Here is a 12,989-nt window from a genome sequence, read left to right on the forward strand (position 1 = left end):
GTGGGATCTATTTATGCCACCCATATGTATTGGACTGAGATACTTTTTTACTGTCCTGGGTTTGGGGTTGTATTTGTTGGGATAGTTTGGTGTCATTATTTTGTATCTATCAGAACTTTTCTTCCAAAACCAAGCATCAAGTATATCAATATATATTAATTTTATTAGTATATTACTTTCAAATTATTTTTATTTCTTAAGTTATAACTAAAGAAATTAAGAAAATGAAATGGGTATGTGCCAGGTCTTCCATCTACAAAGCCACTTTAACACAAGTAATAAACTGGACATAGTGTCATTGCCGGTTGATATTTTGGTGAGCGAGAACGGACAGGTAAAATAACACACGGAGAGGTTCTATACACACATACTTATCATTTGCATATACTATATTCCTGGCATGAGTAGCAGGACTTTGAAATGTTGCGCGATTTTTAACAAAAAGCTGCGATAATTTGCATGAACCCTAACAGGGTTTAACAGAACAATGCAGTGTTCATTTGTCCAGGCTGCCTTTCTGTGCTCTTTTTAGAAGGTACATAAGATTTATGCCCCCCCATCCTCCTCTCTGCTCTCCCCCTGGCTGGGACTGGAGCTGTCAGCTGGTTGCGTTCTGATGGCACTTTGGGTGGAGGGGAAAGGAGGGGGTGTTAGTGTAGGCTAGGACCAGGCAGGCCTGCCATCAGGCCCCCCAAGCACACATAGGCCTCATACTTGTCTTGGTGAGTTCACTTACACAACCAAAATCCGTCTAATCTGAGTCTTTCACAATACAAGGAAGACTTACGTTTTCTCCCAGGTGCAACAGCTAAGGATGTAGACCATTTAAGGCATTGACAGTTTCGATGTGACCAAGGTAGTGTCTGTTGCTGTGAAGGTCATTCCTGGTGTTTACAGCCACATATTTAACTCAAGTTTTCACATGGCTGTGTCAACTATTGGAGGCTTCTCAGAGGAGGAAGGGGAGGACCAAAATAAATGTATATTTTTTAGATAAAACTATACTAAATATAATCATGTCACCAAATAATTGATTAAAACACAAAATTTTGCAATGTAGGTATACAGAAGCCTCAAACACACTCTATATGGTAGCAACATGGCGTAGCCAGAGGATAGGAAGGTTCCATCCCCTCTGGGTACATTGACTTCAATAGAAAACCTTGGAGGCTCATGGTTCTCATCCCCTTACAAAGACTTATACAGTACTTATGACAACATCCGGAGGACATCCTCCAACCTATCAGAGCTCTTGCAGCATGAACTGATATATTGTCCACCCAATCAAAGGATCAGAGAATGAATCTAGTACTGAAAGCATAGGACACAGCCAGCTACAGTTGAAGTCTGAAGTTTACATACACTTAGGGTGGAGTCATTAAAACTCGTTTTTCAACTACACCACACATTTCTTGTTAACAAACTATAGTTTTGGCAAGTCGGTTAGGACATCTACTTTGTGCATGCCACAAGTCATTTTTCCAACAATTGTTTACAGGCAGTTGATTTCACTTATAACTCAATGTATCACAATTCCAGTGGGTCAAAAGTTGACATACACTAAGTTGACTGTTCCCTTAAACAGCTTGGAAAATTCCAGAAAATGATGTCATGGCTTTATAAGCATCTGATAGGCTAATTGACAGCATTTGAGTCAATTGGAGGTGTAGCTGTGGATGTATTTCAAGGCCTACCTTCAAACTCAGTGCCTCTTTGCTTGACATCATGGGAAAATCTAAAGAAATCAGTCAAGACCTCAAATAAAGAATTGGAGACCTCCACAAGTCTGGTTCATCCTTGGGAGTAATTTACAAACGCCTGAAGGTACCAGGTTCATCTGTACAAACAATAGTACGCAAGTATAAACACCATGGGACCACGCAGCCGTCATACCGCTCAGGATGGAGACACGTTCTATCTCCTAGAGATGAATGTACTTTGGTGCGAAAAGTACAAATCAATCCCAGAACAACAGCAAAGGACCTTATGATGATGCTGGAGGAAATAGGTACAAAAGGATCTATATCCACAGTAAAACGATTCCTATTCTGACATAACTTGAAAGGCTGCTCAGCACGGAAGAAGCCACTGCTCCAAAACCACCTTAAAAAAGCCAGACTACGGTTTGCAACGACAAATGGGGACAAAGATCGTACTTTTTGGAGAAATGTCCTCTGGTCTGATGAAACAAAAATAAAACTGTTTGGCCATAATGACCATCATTATGTTTGGAGGAAAAATGGGGAGGGAAAAGGGGGAGGCTTACAAGCCAAAGGGGGAGGCTTGCAAGCCAACCGTGAAGCACGGGGGTGGCAGCATCATGTTGTGGGGGTGCTTTGCTGCAGGAGGGACTGGTGCGCTTCACAAAAATGATGGCATCAGGAAGGAGGAAAATTATGTGGATATATTAGAGCAACATCTCAAGACACCACTCAGGAAGTTAAAACTTGGTTGCAAATGGGTCTTCCAAATGGACAATGACCCCAAGCATACTTCCAAAGTTGTGTCAAATGGCTTAAGGACAACAGCAGCAGCGGCAGCCTAGTGGTTAGAGCATTGGACGAGTAACCGAAAGGTTGCAAGTTCAAATCACAGAGCTCTCAAGGTACAAATCTGTCATTCTGCACCTGAACAAGGCAGTTAACCCACTGTTCTGAGGTTGTCATTGAAAATTAGAGTTTGTTCTTAACTGACTTGCCTAGTTAAATAAAGGTTAAAAAGGATGTGAAGGTATTGGAGTGGCAATCACAAAGCCCTGACCTCAATCCTATAGAAAATGTGTTGGCAGAACTGAAAAAGTGTGTGTGAGCAAGGAGGCCTACAAAACTGATTCAGTTGCACCAGCTCTGTCAGGAGGAATGGGTCAAAATTCACCCAACTTATTGTGGAAGGCTACCTGAAACATTTGACCCAAGTTAAACAATTGAAAGGCAATGCTACCAAATACTAATTGAGTGTATGTAAACTTCTGACCCACTGGGAATGTGACGAAATAAATAAAATCTGAAATAAATCATTCTCTCTACTATTATGCTGACATTTCACATTCTTAAAATAAGGTGGTGATCATAACTGACCTAAGACAGGGAATGTTTACTAGGATTGAATGTCAGGAATTGTGAAAAACTGAGTTTAAATGTATTTGGCTAAGGTGTATGTAATCTTCCGACTTCAACTGTAGCTAGCATTGCAGTGCATAACATGTGGTGAGTAGTTGACTCAAAGAGAGAGAGAGAAAAACAATAGCTGAACAGTTTCTTCCAAAATGAAGGAGAAGCAAGAGAGAGATTGTATTTTTTTCCACTCTCAATTTCACATACTTAACTAACAAATGCAGCTAGCTAATTTAGCCTACTCAAACACACTTCTCAAACAGAGGGACGCTATGTTAGCTAGCTGGCTGTGACTATCCAACACAACACTGGAACTTTTCCAAGTCAAGGTAAGCTTTTGGATTTACTAATTTATTGCCACCAGGGCCCGCCAGTGTAAGTGCCAAACTGCTTACTGACTGCATACTGTAACGTACTGCATGATTATAGCAGGTTTACTAATGCGTTAGTTCTATTAGCTATGTTGTCTATGAAGTTACTTTAACTAATATGATGACAACGACTTAGGCTGTGTGTAGCAGTTATGATATGGTTTGGCTTAGAAAGGGATTTTTGCCTGGTCACATACAGCTGATGTGTTGTGCATTGAAGTCCACAAGTGAAGGGAAATTGTGAGAGGAGAGCACATAGATGCAAGAAGGAATACAACGTGGCTGCTCTGAAAGGGAACTGTGTTTACGTGTGATCATGGGTGTATTCATTCCGCCGATTCTGTTAAAAAACGTTTCTTAAACAGAAGCAAATGGAACAAAACAGGGATAAACATACCTGAACTGTTGGACTAATGATTACACCCTATATCAGCTAGATGCAGTCAAGAGTGTGCAAGGTGGTGTCGCTGTCTGTCCATGTGTTACTGTCTGTCACTTCAAATGTTTCTCTCGACCTGTGTGCACCAACATTGTAAATTTAAATTCATAGGCTAGGTTGTAGCAACCTCATGATGGGTATAGGGAAATTTTGAATGTTGTGTTGTAGCCTAAACCTATCACTGTTACATTGAACTGGGTGAATGGAAAATGAATGACAGTCATCCAACATGCTATAATAGAAATAAGGCCATAGTCATGAGAAGGAAACAAATTGTCTTCCCTCATCTTAAATGGCACTGTCCGTCACTGGTGTCAACATTGCCAAATTGCTGTTAGGTGGAGAATACGCTTTTCTCTCTGGCATTCCAGAATTGTGTTGATTCATGTCTTGTGTCTAACCACGTCCCGGTTGGATTATGATGGCGTTAATTTGATGGCAATGTCCGGTGTCCGGTGTCCGGTTCCCTGTAGTGTTGAACAGGGCCATATGTGATTCAGGCTCTGTGGCACAGTACTGGAACGTAATGCCAGGTGAAGCATGCCTTCACACATACACACACACGCACACACATCTTTGGCTCCGATTTTGCTGCAAGTTTGCACAGAAAGGTGTTGTCTGCTCTACTACACTTCTGGGTTGTAGTTTCAGGATGTTTGTACAATACCATACCAACTTACATATTATCAGGAGACATATACTTGTCTTGCAGAGCAATGTTTACAGTGTGAATAGCCTATATTAAGTGATAATACAAAGTAACACGTCAGTAACAGAATGCTTCAATGGATAGGCAGAGAAGTGCCCTTCATTGGGTTCCCGAGTGGCACAGTGGTCTAAGGCTCTGCATCTCAGTGCTAGAGGTGTCACTACAAATCAAGGTTCAATTCCAGGCTGCATCACAACTGGCTGTGACTGGGAGTCCCATAGGGAGGTGCACAATTACAATGATAGTAGGCTGTCATTGTAAATAAGAATTTGTTCTTAACTGACTTGTCTTTTAAATTAAGGTGAAACTAAAAAAATGACCAAAATTGAAAGATATTGTCAGCCAGCTCAGGGAAGTACATCACTGATTCTGTAAGAGACAATCCCTAAAACGCTGAATCCAGGTATAAATGCATTATAGTTGCACTGTAAGCATTTTGTTACAAATGATGTTGTCATCAATTTTCATATTTTTGTTTAAACATATTAGTCTTTAAGACAAGATAGGTCATATTTTAGCAGGGTTGATCAATTCTCCCCTCTCTCCTGTTCACAGAATGTGCACTTAATTAATTACACAACCTTTAATTGGACAGATTATTCCTAATAGTGCCACTGTGCTAAATGTACACAGTCTGAGAGGTTCTCAGGAGTATTTATTTTAATGCCACATTCTCAGCCCGTTGTAAATCAGCATATTTCTAATAATTTGTCCGTTGCATCGCATTAAGATATGCAGATTCAGATACCCCTAAAATAGACAAATACCATTTGTATTTGTTTGTATGGGGAGTTTTTTCTCCTTCTGAGTGCATTCACCTTATGACATCCAGTGGGACAGTCACTTTACAATAGTGCATCTAAAACTTAGGGGTGGGGTGAGAGGGATTACTTAACCTATCCTAGGTATTCCTTAAAGAGGTGGGGTTTCAGGTGTCTCCGGAAGGTGGTGATTGACTCCGCTGTCCTGGCGTCGTGAGGAGTTTGTTCCACCATTGGGGGCCAGGGCAGCGAACAGTTTTGACTGGGCTGAGCGGGAGCTGTACTTCCTCAGTGGTAGGGAGGCGAGCAGGCCAGAGGTGGATGAACGCAGTGCCCTTGTTTGGGTGTAGGGCCTGATCAGAGCCTGGAGGTACTGAGGTGCCGTTCCCCTCACAGCTCCGTAGGCAAGCACCATGGTCTTGTAGCGGATGCGAGCTTCAACTGGAAGCCAGTGGAAAGAACGGAGGAGCGGGGTGACGTGAGAGAACTTGGGAAGGTTGAACACCAGACGGGCTGCGGCGTTCTGGATGAGTTGAAGGGGTTTAATGGCACAGGCAGGGAGCCCAGCCAACAGCGAGTTGCAGTAATCCAGACGGGAGATGACAAGTGCCTGGATTAGGACCTGCGCCGCTTCCTGTGTGAGGCAGGGTCGTACTCTGCGGATGTTGTAGAGCATGAACCTACAGGAACGGGCCACCGCCTTGATGTTAGTTGAGAACGACAGGGTGTTGTCCAGGATCACGCCAAGGTTCTTGGCGCTCTGGGAGGAGGACACAATGGAGTTGTCAACCGTGATGGCGAGATCATGGAGCGGGCAGTCCTTCCCGGGAGGAAGAGCAGCTCCGTCTTGCCGAGGTTCAGCTTGAGGTGGTGATCCGTCATCCACACTGATATGTCTGCCAGACATGCAGAGATGCGGTCGCCACCTGGTCATCAGAAGGGGAAAGGAGAAGATTAATTGTGTGTCGTCTGCATAGCAATGATAAGAGAGACCATGTGAGGTTATGACAGAGCCAAGTGACTTGGTGTATAGCGAGAATAGGAGAGGGCCAGAACAGAGCCCTGGGGACACCAGTGGTGAGAGCGCGTGGTGAGGAGACAGATTCTCGCCACGCCACCTGGTAGGAGCGACCTGTCAGGTAGGACGCAATCCAGCGTGGGCCGCGCCGGAGATGCCCAACTCGGAGAGGGTGGAGAGGAGGATCTGATGGTTCACAGTATCGAAGGCAGCCGATAGATCTAGAAGGATGAGAGCAGAGGAGAGAGAGTTAGCTTTAGCAGTGCGGAGCGCCTCCGTGATACAGAGGAGAGCAGTCTCAGTTGAATGACTAGTCTTGAAACCTGACTGATTTGGATCAAGAAGGTCATTCAGAGAGAGATAGCGGGAGAGCTGGCCAAGGACGGCACGTTCAAGAGTTTTGGAGAGAAAAGAAAGAAGGGATACTGGTCTGTAATTGTTGACATCGGAGGGATCGAGTGTAGGTTTTTTCAGAAGGGTGCAACTCTCGCTCTCTTGAAGACGGAAGGGACGTAGCCAGCGGTCAGGGATGAGTTGATGAGCGAGGTGAGGTAAGGGAGAAGGTCTCCGGAAATGGTCTGGAGAAGAGGGAGGGGATAGGGTCAAGCGGGCAGGTTGTTGGGCGGCCGGCCGTCACAAGACGAGATTTCATCTGGAGAGAGAGGGAGAAAGAGGTCAGAGCACAGGGTAGGGCAGTGTGAGCAGAACCAGCGGTGTCGTTTGACTTAGCAAACGAGAGGATCGGATGTCGTCGACCTTCTTTTCAAAATGGTTGACGAAGTCATCTGCAGAGAGGAGGAGGGGGGGGCGGAGGATTCAGGAGGGAGGAGAAGGTGGCAAAGAGCTTCCTAGGGTTAGAGGCAGATGCTTGGAATTTAGCGTGGTAGAAAGTGGCTTTAGCAGCAGAGACAGAGGAGGAAAATGTAGAGAGGAGGGAGTGAAAGGATGCCAGGTCCGCAGGGAGGCGAGTTTTCCTCCATTTCCGCTCGGCTGCCCGGAGCCCTGTTCTGTGAGCTCGCAATGAGTCATCGAGCCACGGAGCGGGAGGGGAGGACCGAGCCGGCCTGGAGGATAGGGGACATAGAGAGTCAAGGGATGCAGAGAGGGAGGAGAGGAGGGTTGAGGAGGCAGAATCAGGAGATAGGTGGGAGAAGGTTTGAGCGGAGGGAAGAGATGATAGGATGGAAGAGGAGAGAGTAGCGGGGGAGAGAGAGCGAAGGTTGGGACGGCGCGATACGGAGACTTGGAGGAGTTGCAATGAGGTTAGTGGAAGAACAGCATCTAGTAAAGATGAGGTCGGCGTATTGCCTGCCTTGTGAGTACCATAACCACTACCAATGTCACATCCTGACCTTAGTTCCTTTTTTATGTCTCTAATTTGGTTTGGTCCGGGCGTGAGTTGGGGTGGGCATTCTACGTGTTTTCTCTATGTTTTCTACTTAAAATTGTACCCCTTTTTCTCCCCAATTTCATGGTATCCCATTGTTAGTAGCTACTATCTCTCCCGTACGGACTCGGGAGAGACGAAGGTTGAAAGTCATGCGTCCTCCAATACACAACCCAACCAAGCCGCACTGCTTCTTAACACAGCGCGCATCCAACCCGGAAGCCAGCCACACCAATGTGTCGGAGGAAACACTGTGCACCTGGCAACCTTGGTTAGCGCACACTGCGCCCGGCCTGACCTTAGTTCCTTTTTTATGTCTCTATTTTGGTTTGGTCAGGGCGTGAGTTGGGGTGGGCATTCTATATATTTTTTCTATATTTTGGATTTCTATGTGTTTGGCCTGGTATAGTTCCCAATCAGGGGCAGCTGTCAATCATTGTCTCTGATTGAGAACCATACTTAGGTAACCTTTTCCCACCTGTGTTTTGTGGGTAATTATTTTTCAGTGTGTGTTTGTGTGCACCTCGGTTGCGTCACGATCTTTGCTGTTTACCTGTTTGTTTTTTGGTTATTTCGGTTTCACTTTCATTAAAAGATGTGGAACTACATGCACGCTGCGCCTTGGTTGATTTATGACAGGGAGTTTGAGGATAGCGAGCGTGACAACCAAAACCATAACCACTACCACTACAATAACCACTACAATAACCATTACTAATACAATAACCATTACTAATACAATAACCATTATCAATACCATAACCACTACCATAACCATTACTAATACAATAACCATTACTAATACAATAACCATTATCAATACCATAACCACTACCATAACCACACCCACTACCATAACCACTACCATAACCACAACCACTGCAATAACCACTACCAATACCATAACCAATACCACAACTACTACCATAACCACAACCACTACCATAACCACAACCACTACCATAACCACTACCACTAACATTACCAATACCATAACCACTACTAATACCATAACCACTATCAATACCATAACCACGATCAATACCATAACCACTACCAATACCATAACCACTACCATAACCACTACAATAACCATTACTAATACAATAACCATTACTAATACAATAACCATTATCAATACCATAACCACTACCAATACCATAACCACTACAATAACCACTACAATAACCATTACTAATACAATAACCATTACTAATACAATAACCATTATCAATACCATAACCACTACAATAACCACTACAATAACCATTACTAATACAATAACCATTATCAATACCATAACCACTACAATAACCACTACAATAACCATTACTAATACAATAACCATTACTAATACAATAACCATTATCAATACCATAACCACTACAATAACCACTACAATAACCATTACTAATACAATAACCATTACTAATACAATAACCATTATCAATACCATAACCACTACAATAACCACTACAATAACCATTACTAATACAATAACCATTACTAATACAATAACCATTATCAATACCATAACCACTACCATAACCACACCCACTACCATAACCACTACCATAACCACAACCACTGCAATAACCACTACCAATACCATAACCAATACCACAACTACTACCATAACCACAACCACTACCATAACCACAACCACTACCATAACCACTACCACTAACATTACCAATACCATAACCACTACCAATACCATAACCACTATCAATACCATAACCACGATCAATACCATAACCACTACCAATACCATAACCACTACCAATACCATAACCACTACCAATACCATAACCACTACCAATACCATAACCACTATCAATACCATAACCACTATCAATACCATAACCACTATCAATACCATAACCACTATCAATACCATAACCACGATCAATACCATAACTACTACCAATACCATAACCACTACCAATACCATAACCACTACAACTACCATGACCACTACCAATACCATAACCACAAATCCGCCCATCACAGGAGAGCAAGTAAAAAGGGGTGAATGATGATATCACAGCGTCACAGCTTGGCTCTGTGATAAGGAGAGAGGTGAACTAATGGTTGAGGATTGGACTGAAGGTGGAAAGGCTTCATAAATGTTGCTGCAGCGGAGCATGTCGACCTACTCTCATTACAATGAGTGATCATCTTCTCGACCAGTATCCTGCCTGCTTGGCACTGAGGCCTGCAGGTGGTACTTAATCTAACGTTGATGTATGTTATTGAAGAGATGTTTATGGTTATAAGTTAGAAATGTAAGTCGGAAAACATCTAAAATGTCGTTATTTAGGCCTACCCCAAGTAACTACAAAAAATATACATTGTAGCGATAAAGGAAGTATAGTATAGGATTTCCGCATTTTCGCTGTAACCTGATCTCAGAGCAAAACGTATTATATTTGACTAAAATCCGTAACACTCTATTTAGTATGATATGTTACTTTATTTTTGGCTACATTCCATTGGCCTACCAATGTAATAGTGGTCATACAATATAATACAATTTATAAGACATATAGTATCCTACTTCATGATCGCACCAGTTTGCTTTGACCTGTTTAGTATGATATATTACATTCGACTGCTTTGGTATGATTATGGTACGTTAGATTAGGTTTAAGATTAGGAGTTAGGTTAAATGGTTAAGGTTAAGTGTAGGGGAAAGGTTTTCTATCATGCTAAATAGTTGCAGAGTTGCTAAAGAGTAGTAAATATTTGTAAAGTTGCTTCTTAGCTAAAATGCTAAAGTTGTCCATGATGAGATTCAAACACGCAACGTTTGGGTTGCTAGACGTTCGCATATATGCCTAATTATCCACCCCGACCCTCCTTTAGTTTTTGGCCTTAAGTAATCTACTGTCTTATTTTACCATGCCAAATGTAACATATTATACTAATTTCAGTCTCTCTAATTTGAGTGGCATAGATTTTAGTAAAATATAATGCTGAGACCAGGCTGGCATTTTACGCTCATTGATGGACATAAAAGCTAAATCATGTGGTTTAAAAAACTCTTATTATATATATTTAGGTGCTCAAATACATAAAACAAAGAATGTGTCACTGGTTACTTCTTCTCCTTCTCCAGACTGCATCGATGGATCTTTATTTTTTTGATTTCACTCTCTTTCTCCCTTCTCCCCCACTCTCTCTCTCCCTCCCTCTCTCCTTTGGTTCCTCTCTCTCTCCCTCTCTCTCTATCTCCCTCTCTTTCTCCCTCTCTCTCTTTATCCCTCTCTCCCTCTCTTGTCCTTCTCTTTTTGTTTGTTTTGTACAGCAAAGCACCATTACTGATTCCCTCCAAAGCACCATTACTGATCCCTTCCAAAGCACCATTACTGACCCCTTCCAAAGCACAAACTAAAAATCTATCCCGTTGTCATTTGCTGTACCGTGCCATCTATCATCGGGGGTGCTTGGCAGCTTCTCCTGACCAGAGAGGAGGTGCTGGAACAGGAGGCAGAGTCAAGGACTTTCACGCGCAACAAAAAACTTGTCAAAATTATTTATGGCTCTTGCTGTGACACATAATAGGACACATCAAACTGCTGTTTTTTCTGTGTGATGAGCGCCCTCACATCGCCGGCTCCCTTGTCGAAGTGGGTCACAGGCATCTCTTGCCTTACACATACAATTTCCAAGACAATGGAGCAGCACTTGGGGAAGTGACAGTGACAAATACTGGAACCCCCACGGAAAGCTGGGCAGGCTGTTGCATGAGTGATTGCGCCAATAATCTTGCGGAGTCGTCGTGTTTGTCACGTGTCTGTGGAAGGGAGGGAGGGTGACGGGCAGCAGGGGTGGCAGGGGGTGGGAGGAGAGGAGAGCGAATATATGAGAGATAATGTGTGTGAATGAGACAAGGAGGAGGAAGGAAGAGGTGGGGGGAGCCGAACCAGGGAGCAGCGGACCGGGGCCTAGTGGTGTAGAAAGAGAAGTGGCTAACAGGTCCTGGCAAATCATTTTGTATTTCCTTATCATCCATCTCTCGACTTCCCTCTCCTCAGATGAGTTGCTGCTAAATGACTGTCACTCCGGATGGTGCTGTGATATGTTCTGCTGTAGCAGCCCGTAATTGGGAAGGGGTCGCCGGCCCCTGTTTCTCTGTGCGACCTTTCTTAAACTCAGTAGCCCAGGGAATTGGGCAGAGGCTCAGATTAAATTACTTCTCCAGCACCTTGGCCCTTCACCTTAAGTGCTGCCACTTGGCTCCAGATCATGGGGAAGAAACCCCCTGTTCCTGCTTCATCACTTCCCTACTGCCTTGGAATGGCAGCAGGAACTAGGCACCAGGCTACAGGTTGAGGCACCAGGAACTAGGCACAAGGCTGAGGCACCAGGCACAAACTTGCCCTGTCTGCCAGGATCAACTAACAGAAGAACATGGGCAGGCTATGGAGGCAGTCCAGACTAACTAAAACATATCTTCTAACTTTGTCTTAAATGTTGATTAATATACATTTACATTGTAAACACATATATGCGTAGCATGTCAGTTTAGGTAAATAGTTTTACATAGTGCTGTGAAAGCTGATTGTGGTTTGTGTTCGCCTATTACACAGTGATGCTTTTACAGCATTGTGCAAACACTCTCAAGAGTTATTGATTAACATTATTTCTTTTATTTTATTCTCCAGTCCCCATCACTGTTCGTAAATAGGCCTACTACACCAAAGAATGAAATCTGTGACTGTGTAAGGAATGGCACATTGACCTGACACAGCAATGTGTGGAGGGAGTTATCTACTCAGTGCTCTGTTACATATGATATAATGAGACAGCGATGCTGAGAGACTGACAGAAGAAAAAATACCATCCAATTGTCCTCCAAACATTGGTGGAACGTCTAAATATAAATGTCACATTTTGACTTGCTATCATGCAAATGAATGTCAACGCTGGTTGCAAAATAGACATTATATGAAATCAAATCATCTCCAGACATAAAACTGCTCTGATCAAGTGTTTATTTTCCCCTTTGAGTGCGTTCAACAGCCAGACTACTTCCTTGATTACTTTGGGTGTCAGCAGACAGCTATCTCCAACGAGCACATGTTTTCTCACGTGATGACAACTAATAGCTGGAGTCAGGCAGATTATGCGTTTCAATTTGTGTGTGGCAATAATAGCAATTACCACACATGCATGTCTTCATCAT

This window comes from Oncorhynchus gorbuscha, linkage group LG03, assembly GCF_021184085.1.
Source record: "Oncorhynchus gorbuscha isolate QuinsamMale2020 ecotype Even-year linkage group LG03, OgorEven_v1.0, whole genome shotgun sequence".
Lineage (NCBI taxonomy): Eukaryota > Metazoa > Chordata > Actinopteri > Salmoniformes > Salmonidae > Oncorhynchus > Oncorhynchus gorbuscha.